Genomic DNA, 11,053 nt, shown 5'->3' on the forward strand with positions numbered 1-11,053 from the left:
CGGCTTGTAAGAATTGGAAATACTTTAATTCCTAGAGTTCATCATACGAAATTTTTTGGACTTGTTTTAGATGAGAAATTGAAATGGCATGTGCATATCCTGCAGATAGCTGCTAGAATTTCTAAAATATTTCATTCATTCATTGCCAGACGCCATGTATCCCAAACGGGGTGACCAAGGGCTTAGAGTTAATTGTTTTACAGGGAGGGGCACTAATCCTCCACCAACCCCACTTGACACGTAGGGATGCCAACAGCATCTGGTGTTCCCAGGCGGTCACCCATCCAAGTACTAACCAGACCCAACATGCTTAACTTCGCTGATCGGATGGGAAGCGGTGTACTCAACGTGGTATGTGGTATATTATTTTTAGTTAGAAATCGTTTAAATAAAGAAGCTCTCTTATGTATTTATTACTCTTTGATATATAGTCATTTAATCTATTGTATTACTCTCTGGGCTGGGACATGGAATGTTCATCTTAATCCAGTAATAATGGGGCAGAAGCAGGTTATAAGATGCATTTCATATGCTAAAAATATGATCATACACAACCTCTTTTTGATCAATTACAGTTACTAAAATTTTAATTTGTATATAATTTCTTCTGTTGTTTACTAGTTCATAAATGTATGCACTTTAGATATTTAGAAGGTTTATTTAGTTATGTAACCCATGCTTATAACACCATGCATTCTCCCATGGATTTAAAACTTCCCCTCTCCAGACTTTCTCTTGTACAAAAAAGTGTAATTTATAAAGCACCCACCATATGGAACTCTCTTCCACATGATATTAGATGTCTTCAAACTGTTCCCATTTTTAGAAGAACACTGAAAAATTTCCTTTTAGAGCCCCCCCCCCCCCGAAAATGTAAAATGTTCATTTTGTTTTATTTTAAAATGAGCATAGGTTGTAACACGAAAGTTGGTGATTACCTTTTATTTATTTCATTTATGATCATTGGTGTTTGATGTCACTTGATATGATCATGGTCTGTCGTGCTACCAGTCAGTAATGCCTTAACCGTTTGTATGTATCACTGTCTGCCACAACTTGGTAGGCTTGGCCAAATAATTTTTAGTTAAATGTTGTAAATCTTTGTCTTCTCTTACGGCAATAAATTACTGAATCTGAATCTGAAAAAAAACAGGTTAGACGGATGAGACAACCAAAAAGCAATTTCTCAGTCTGCGACTAAACCGAATTAACTCTCATGATCTCAGACGCTTAAGCTACGGGATGACTATCAAGAACTTTTGGAACTGTTCATCATCATCCTCAGAGGTGTTCCAGACACAGGCATGAAGTTTCATGCTCCAGGTGCCATGCATCCTGCTCGCTGGATGACCATAGCACTGTATTCTATCAAGATGTGGCTTTTCCGAAGCCAGTTCAAGATGACAAAGACTGAGGAACAAGGGATTCGAGAATTCTCTTTTCTGTCCTTGTCTACATGAAAGCTTGGATGACATCATCACTTCCTATCAAAGTCCCTTTGAATGGCGACTTTGATGAGGACACTGATGCAATGGCCGAACAAGAAGATTGCCAAGGCAACACAGATGCTATTTTCTCACCTATGGTACCTGTCTGTAGAAGCAGCTGGCTTTGCTTTCATCGATGAGGGGCTTTCAACAGATGTGAAGAGCTGCATGGTAAAGGCATTAGAAGGTGAGGCTGCTAATAGATCACCCAAGCATCCTCAGCATCCTGAGTTGGCGTTCCTTAATGATGATGAACTACATCAACTTGTGATGAAAAATACAAAAGAATTCTTCTCTAAGCTGGGTCTACCAGTGGGTTCCTGACTCAGCCACCCAATACTTTGTAATCCAAAAATGAGTTTTTGAGGGCCAAGGCCATCACTCAAGCTATCTCCATCGTTAACCCGTTAACCCCTTAACCGCGGGGCGTCACTTTCGTGATGCTTGGGAGCAAGGGATCATACCGCGGGGCGTCGCTTTTGTGATTCTATGTTATTTTGAATTCACCCGGGCTTCCAAGTGGGGGCTTGTATCATCTATCAGTATTGCCAATGTCCAGCACTAGTCAGCACTCCTAATCTCATCTGTACTCCCATCCATTGTTGACAATTTAGCCATTTCTCCCCGTTCTTGACTCCCCTCCCTACCCCCCCTCCATTACCCTATCCTCTCGCCTGCCCAGCTGTGCTACGCTAAGTAAATCTTCCCTGGAATTTTTCACTGATTTCAGCCATTGAAATAAGCCCTATGCCCTATTCTTATACCAAATAATATATACAAGAAAGAAATAAGGTAAGTGAGAGTGCCATACACCTGGAATTGGCTAATTATCGCCTAACAACACCTCACGTGCACTCGTTTGCTAATTTTTGCTGTTTTTTTCCCCTTGAAATATGCCGTATAAGCTATTTTCGTAATAAATATACATATAAGGAGGGAAGGGAGAAGCCTAAGTGATATTTACATTCACCTGGAACTATCTAATTTATAATGTATTATCTAGATTTCCTGCCAATCATTTCAGTGCTATACATAGCTGTTTCAAGAGCTAACATTGGTAGTACTGAATATCCCCTAAGTAGGCCTCCACCCGGCCCTCCCTTATCAGTTTACTCTCATCTTCCGAAGTGGAGGTACGTCTGTTTCCTCTTGCTGACTTCAGGGCCTTTTTCACCCCCATGCAAAGGGCCCTGTGACCTTTACCCCCTACTAAACCTCGTGTGGAAAGGGGTAAAGGGTTGACAATTGATAAAAGAGTGACTACGATCTTTCTATTGAGTAAAACAGTACAAGTGGAATTGTAAATAATGTGTAAACAACAAGTGAAAGTAATGAATGTAAATATACATGAACAATGGAAAATAGTTTTATAAGTTACTTCAAGTGACAGTGCATAACACAGTGTAAATAAAACAGAAATGTAAATAACGTAAATAAAATAGAGAACGTAAATAGAAATGTAAATGAGTAGTATTATAAGAATACGAGTATATACCCTAGGAGTAATGAAAGTGAAAGTTTCACTCTAGCATGCTTGAATACTATGAGTTATGAGAGTGAAGATGAAAGTGACATTCACTCTCAATGCTAGTATACAGGACGAGAAAGTGAATGCTACGTATTTTACTGAAAGAAATTGAATCCCTACAGTGACAATAAACTAATACTACTGAAGGAAACTTATGGATAAAGACTGTAGATATATATAAGTGTTATATAGTAATAGAAATATAAAGTGTGAGGGGTTTTATGAATAATAAATGACAGAGTACCATGAGCGAACTAGCGCAAGTGCGACGGTCAGACGCGCTCATAATTTTCATTGCTTTCACAGTGGGTTTTTTTTTTGGAGTATGGATCCCAGACTACTTGAAAATCATAGAGTAGTGTTTATAGTGTTAATATCTGGCTGTGGTAATCATATTACGGGTTGTCGGGAAGTGTAAAGTGGAGACTTCGTTACCCAACTTCAGAGGTCTCCACAAGTCCTACGATAACTGACGAAGGCTCAACAAACATTCCAGGAGAAAGCTGAATGTATGTGCCATAAGCATATGTAATTTTAATATTCTAGGTCTAATAACTGATTTTTGGCAAATATTTTTTGAGAGTCTGTCGGAGCCCGAATAACCCCGCGGCACACGCAAAACATCGGTAAACATGCCCTCGGTGTAGGGGTTAACCGCGAGGCGTCACTTTCGTGACGCTCGGGAGCAAGGGATCATACCGTGGGGCATCACTTTTTTGATTCTGTGTTATTTTGAATTCGCCCGGGCTTTCAAGTGATGGCTTGTATCATCTGTCAGTACTACCATGTGTCCAGCTATACTCAGTTCTGCTAATGTCACCTGTACTCCCATCCACTGTTGACAATTTAGCCATTTTTCTCCTGTCCTTGACTCCCCCTCTCCTTACCTCCCCTCCATTACCCTCTCCTCCTGCCTGACCAGTTGTGCTGTGCTATACTAATACTGGACGGATTTTTCCACTCATTTTATCCATTGAAATGTGCCCTTTGCCCTATTCTTATACGAAATAATATATAAAAGAAAAAGGTAATTGATACTGCCATACATCTGGAATGGGCTAATTATCACCTGGCAACACCTCACGTGCACTCGTTCGCTAATTTTCCCTGTTTATTTCCCTTTGAAATATGCCATATGACCTGTTCTCATAATAAAAATACTTATAAGAAAGGAAGGGAGAAGCCTAAGTGGTATTTACATTCCCCTGGAACTACCTAATTTATTATGTATTGTCTAAATTTCCTGCCAATCATTTCATAGCGTATACATTAGCAGCTGTCACCACGCTGACACTGGCAGCCCTTCACTTCCCCTAGGCAACAACATTCAGTTTACTGACGTCTTTCAAGGTGAAACCATGTAGGATTCGCTCCTGTCCAATTCCACCGCTTTTTAGCCCCATGCAAAGGGCCCTGTGATCACTACCCCTACTAAACCTTGTGTGGAAAGGGGTAAAGGGCTAAGTGACTGCTGTGGAACGTAAACTGGCTAATTTATCAATGAAAATGATGGACAGTGACTACGATCTTTCTGGTGACTAAAACAGTGCAAGTGGAAATGTAAATAATGTGTAAATAATGCGTAAACAGCAAGTGAAAGCAATGAATGTAAATATAAGTGAACAATGGAAAATAGTTTTATAAGTTACTGCAAGTGACAGTGCATTACATAGTGTAAATAAAATAGAAATGTAAATAATGTAAATAAAATAGAGAAAGTAAATAGAAATGTAAATGAGTAGTAATATAAGAATACGAGTATATATATATATATATATACTAGGAGTAATGAAAGTGAATGTTTCACTTTAGCATGTATGAATACTATGAGTTATGAAAGTGAAAGTAAAAGTGACAGATTCGCTCTGAACGCCAGTATACAGGGCGAGAAAGTGAATGCCCGGCGTGAAAATAAACTACTAGTACTGAAAAAAACTTATAGATAAATAATGTATACATAAATAAGTGTAATAAAGTACTAGGAATATAAAGTGTGAGTGTGTTTATAAGTAATAAATGACAGCTCCAGCTCAGAATACCATCGGGGAACCAGCACGGGAGGAAAGCTCGTATGCGCTCGTAATTTACATTGCTTTCACAGTCTTTTTTTTTTTTTTTTGGAATATGGATTCCAAACTACTTGAAATTCATAGAATAGTGTTTGTAGTTATATCAGGCAGTGGTAACCATATTACGGGATATCTGGAAGTGTAAAGTGGAGACTTCGTTACCCAACTTCAGAATTGTCCACAAGTCGTACGGTACTCGACGAAGGCTCAACAAACATCCCAGGAGAAAGCTGAAGGTATGTGCCATATGCATAGGTAATTATAATATTCTAGGACCAATAACTGATTTTGGCAAATATTTTTAACCCCTAAACTGCGGGGTTGTTTTGGCTCGACATGCGTGTCCCGCTAGGATATCCGCGCTCCGACAGACTTTCTAAAAATATTTGCGAAAAATCAGTTATTAGTCCAAGAATATTAAAATTACATATGCTTATGGCACATACCTTCAGCTTTCTTCTGGGATGTTTGTTGAGCCTTCGTCGAATACCGTAGGACTTGTGGAGACCTCTGAAGTTGGGTAATGAAGTCTCCACTTTACACTTCCCAACAACCCATAATATGATTATCACAGCTTGATATTATCACTAAAAACATTATTCTATGACTTTCACGTAGTTTGGAATCCATACTCCAAAAAAAACACTGTGAAAGCAATGAAAATTACGAGCACGTATGACCTTCCCGCGTGCACTCATTCGCCGCTGGTATTCTGACACTTATTATTCATAAAAACACTCACACTTTATATTCCTATTACTATATAACACTTATATATATCTTCAGTCTTTATCCATAAGTTTCCTTCAGTAACAGTAGTTTATTATCACCGTATAGCATTCAATTTCTCTTTCAGTAAAATATGTAGAGAGCCACGGTTTCACTTTCACTGTCATAACTTCAAGTATTTGTACTCATATTCTTATATTACTAATTATTTACATTTTTATTTACATTTTCTATTGTATTTTCAATATTTACACTTCTATTTTACTTACACTATGTAATGCACTATCACTTGCGGTAACTTATAAAACTATATTACACTGTTCCATCATATTTACATCCATTGCTTGCACTTGCTATTTACACATTATTTACATTTTCCACTTGCACTTTTAGAACTGCTTCAGGCTGTGGTAATCAAAGAAGCAGGTAACTCAGAGGGGAACCTGTCACTCAGCGCATTGCCAAGAGGTGCGTCTGTGCTCAGGTGTGTGTTGGGTGGTATGTGCAAACACCTGGCACCAGCGGATCGCAGCCTTCCTCTTGGTTGTGGCAGGCATTTGCACCAGTCAGTGCCGATCCATGTATGCCCTCTGGTCAAGCCTGTCGGGAAGTCTTACTGTATGGCACCTTGGAGCTGCTGCTGTCACCCTACCATATCTCTCAAGCAGCTGCTGAACACAAGTCCTGGCGAACAACCTCAGGGAGAAGGACTTGGGTGGCTTTACCTTCATCTTGTACAGGATGAAGACGTTCAGCATCGTCATGTCTATGAGATGCAGAAAAATTTACATATACCACCTAGTGTTCTTCCTGAGGCAGATGATTTCTCCAATCATCATGCCGGGCTTCTCCACTGGCCACATGTTGATATTATAGTCTATGACAGCATCAGGTTTCCTCACAGGTTCGCTTGTCCTACGGTCGACCTGCCCACTGTCTTTCATTTCCCCCTTCTGTACGGCGGTGAGTATGTGCACGACCCTCTTGTCATGCGACTGTATTGCCAGCATCTTCTCAGACTTGCGTAGGTGCACATCTCCTCGCTGCGAGTTTCCTGCTTCTGGGAATTTGGGGAAGTGGGCACGATTGCTCTTCACAGTGCCACAGGAGCCGATGCCGTGCTCTGAAAGATATGTAGCAAGTTTCGGTGCTGTATAATAGTTGTCTGTATACAGCACATGATTCCCACCAAAATGCTTTTCAAGGAGCACTTTCACTATGCAGCCTGAGAAGCCAAGGGGGTGTGTTTTGTCCAGATCGACAGTGCTGGCTGAATAGATGACGAAGTCAAGGATATACCCCGTCTTACAGTTGCACAGTACAAAGAACTTGATTCCAAAGCGATGGCATTTGTTTGGAATGTACTGTACAAACCTAAGACATCCTCTGAACAAAACCAAGGATTCGTCTATAACCTTCTGAAAGGGGTGGAAGAACGTCATAAACTAATCCTTCATTCTGCTCAGAATCTCCCAGATCTTCCAGAGTTGGTCGGTTTGGGAAGGTACATCGTTGTTGGCGAAGTGCAAGTTTCCCATGATGTCCTGGAAGCTATCTCTGGCCATGTACTTAGTGAAGGTGGATGGGGGTAGTAAGGAGTCCATGGACCAGTATTCTTCCAACTCATGCTTCTTTGAGTGTGGCATGAGAAGCATGAGGGCGAAGAACACATACAGCTCCTGCACTCCCAGCACGGTCCACTGTGGCATCTATGCTGCACCTGCACCAGTTGCAGCACGTTGTGATTCGTATCTGTTTGCCTCATCACATATGTGCTGCATGACTTCATCATCGAGGAAGGTCAAAAGGAAGTCCACACACTCAGCATCCTTATCAAGAGGCTGTATCCCTGAGGAACTCTCGTCAAAATGAAGATGTTCAGGGACGAAATTGGAACCTTCCGTCCACAAGAAGGCGTCCAGGATTCCCTGTCGTGGCGGTGTAGGGTGGGTGAGGGTGGAGGGTGACTGTGAGGCAGGCTGGGCTGCTTCAAGGTCACTCTCACTGACCCCAGGTTGCCGTGTAGCACTAGCAGCCCTTACTGTACTTGCTACTTTACTTTTACGATGAGTCAGTGATTTACCTCTTCCCCTACGGCCTGCCTTCACTGTAAATGCTGGTGGAGACTCCAACGATGAAGACTCAGGAGAAAATTCCACTGAAGATGAGGAAAAAAGTAGTGAAGTGGGGCTGGGGGAGCAGGGAGGTGATTCACCATGGGATGCATGGTGGGCTGGGTCACGCGGGGCCATTGTTCTGGGGCTAATCCGCCGCCTTTTCACTCTCTTCCCAAATTTCTTCCCTTGCTGCACTAAGGGCTCCTTTCCCTTGGAGCTAGGGATAACCTGGGACACTGAAGCACTCGTACTAGGATTTTTGTAACGATTTCCTCCCCAAGCTCATCACACGATTCACGCAAAGGATCAAAGTCAATATCCATCATTATCATAGATAATTCTGCCAGTTCACATTCCACTGCCGAGTCACTAAGTCCTTTACTGCTTCCCACACGAGTTTTTCTAGGGGTAGAGGTCACAGGGCCCTTTGCAATGGGCACAGAAGCGGCGGAAATGGCGGGGCACGAGTGCAACATGGTTTCACCTCAGAGGACGACAAGGAACTGATTCCTATGGCGTATATGGGCAAGTAAGGTTTGACTAGGTCAATAGGGTGACAGTTGCTAATTTACATGGTATGAAATGATTGGTAGGAAATCTCGAGAATACATAGAAAAATAGGTAGTTCCAGGTGAATGTAAATATCACTTAGGCTCCTCCCTTCATTCATAGATATATTTTTATTACGAGAATAGATTATACGGCATATTTCAAGGGGGATATTAGCAAACGAGTGCACGTGAGGTGTTGCCAGATGATAATTAGCCAATTCCAGGTGTATGGCACTATCACTTACCTTATTTCTTTTTTGTATATATTATTTTGTATAAGACAAGGGCATAGGGCTTATTTCAATGGATGAAATCAGTGGAAAATTCTGGGGAAGATTTGCTTAGTGCAGCGCGGCCAGGCGGGCAAGAGAAGAGGGTAATGGAGGGGAGGTAGGGAGGGAAGTCAAGAACGGGGAGAAATGGCTAACTTGTCAACAATGGATGGGAGTACAGATGAGATTAGGAGTGCTGACTAGTGTTGGACATTGGCAGTATTGATAGATGATACAAGCCACCACTTGTAAGCCCGGGAGAATTAAAAAAAACACAGAATCACAAAAGTGACGCCCCGCAGTATGATCCATTGCGCCCGAGTGTCATGAAAGTGACGCCCTGCAGTAAAGGGGTTAAAAAGTCTGTCGGAGCACGAATATCCTAGCGGGACACGCGAGTCAAGCCAAAACAACCCTGCGGTTTAGTGGTTAATGAGCAGGCAGAACGGATGGTGGCTCTCATTCAGGAGCTCAATAAGAAGCTGATGGTGGGGAAAGAGCAGCTCCAGTTCCAGCTGTACATTGTTGCAGACCATCACCAGAGTCACCCCATTTTGACAAAGTCTGCCCTGCTCAAGAAGTGACCATCAATCAATGAATATAATGATGCCGCACCCACAGACCCTATGCCTTGCGCGAATATGCTGATACATGTGTATCTAGTGTGATCAGTGCTTACTGCATTGAGTAAAATACAAATAAAGAAGTTTTTGCTCTTTTTATGTTTGCTTTGGCCCCATAATGTGAAGTAAGGGCTGTTGTATCAAGGTCATCCCCTTTCCCAGCTGAGGGAGACCCCTAAATGAAGGCTAGTTGGGGCAGAACTCTCAGTTTTCAGTTTTTGTGTTAAGTGGAACTAACACAAGGCCAGCAAGCAGAGGAATTTCATCATTTTATTTTTAACGAACTATTGTAATCAGGGCCACCCTAATATATATATATATATATATATATATATATATATATATATATATATATATATATATATATATATATCATCATCATCATCATCATCATCATCATCCATTACTAGTCCACTACTGAACAATGGCCTCCCGCAAGCCTCAACACAAATTCCTTGACTTAGCCAATCTCTGCCTTGTTTTGCCCACAAATTTCTCTATCTCATCTCCCCACTCTGTCTAGCCTTTTCGTGCAATGCTTACAATCTCTTGGTTTCCAGTCAGTCAGCCTCTTGCTCCACTGGCTATCTCATATTCTTACTACATGGCCTGCCCACCTCCATTTCTGTTCTCTAGTAACTTCTATAGTGTCTTTGAATTTAGTCTGCTCGCTCACCCAAGTTGATCTTTTCCTGTCTCTTAAAGATATTCCCAACATTGACCTTTCCATTGCTCTCTGACAACGGGCTAGTTTATTTTCCATCGATTTAGTAAATTTGCAGGTCTCACAACCGTATGTCATAGCTGGAATTATACATTCGTTTTTTACTTTTCAGTTCATTTATATTGGCAAGCTTCTTTTCATAATGTCTCTGTGTTACCGAAAGCTTTCCATCCAATTGTTATGCGTAGTTTTATTTCGGTATCATGGTCTTCCATTGATTTTAGTATTTACCCCAGATAATTGTACTCTTCGACTTCTTCAAGAAATTCTTCGATTATTGGGATGAAACTCTTTGGTGTATGTGGATTAAACATTAGTTTTACTCAGGTTCATGTTTAGCCCTACTCTGAGACTTTCTCCCTTCAGGGCATTTAATATTTCTTGCAATGTCTCTGCTGTTTCTGACATTAGGACAATCTAATCTGCAAATCTTAAATGGTTTACCTTTTCTCCATATATGTTTACTCCTATGTTTTCCCAGTATGCTTTCTGAAAATACTTTCTAGGCATGCTATAAATAATTTTGGTAAAATTGTATCTCCCTGATGCACGCCGTTCTCAGTTTTAGTTTTTTCCGATTCTTTATGTAATTTAACTGTAGCAGTTCCCTCTCTATATATGTTTTTTAGCAGTTTTACAATATTCTCATTTACTCCTTCATCTCGCAATGAATTTATAAGTGATATGTGCTCCACTGAGTTAAAAGCCTTTTTGTAATCAGCAAAACCTATGCACAGTGGTTTAATATGTTCTGTAGTTTTCTCACTTAACTGATTCATTGTGTGTAGATGATCAGTAGTCGAATACCCGCTTCGGAATCCTGCCTGTTTACAAGGTTGGTTTTCTTCCAAATTTGATGTTATTCTGTTCATATGGACTTTAGAGAAGAGTTTGTAAATGACTGACAACAAGCTAATGGTTCGACAGTTACTAAGATCTTTTGAGTGGACTTT

The 11,053-nt window shown here is 40.9% G+C and overlaps 1 pseudogene; it reads right to left on the minus strand.

Annotated features, from left to right (window-relative positions):
- Positions 1-246: 246 nt before the first annotated feature.
- Positions 247-361, minus strand: LOC145418367 (5S ribosomal RNA; annotated as a pseudogene).
- Between the last annotated feature and the right edge of the window lie 10,692 nt (positions 362-11,053).

Source organism: Coenobita brevimanus, chromosome 113, assembly GCF_032717465.1.
Source record: "Coenobita brevimanus isolate Jiangsu-jjx chromosome 113, ASM3271746v2, whole genome shotgun sequence".
In the NCBI taxonomy this organism is placed as follows: Eukaryota; Metazoa; Arthropoda; class Malacostraca; order Decapoda; family Coenobitidae; genus Coenobita; species Coenobita brevimanus.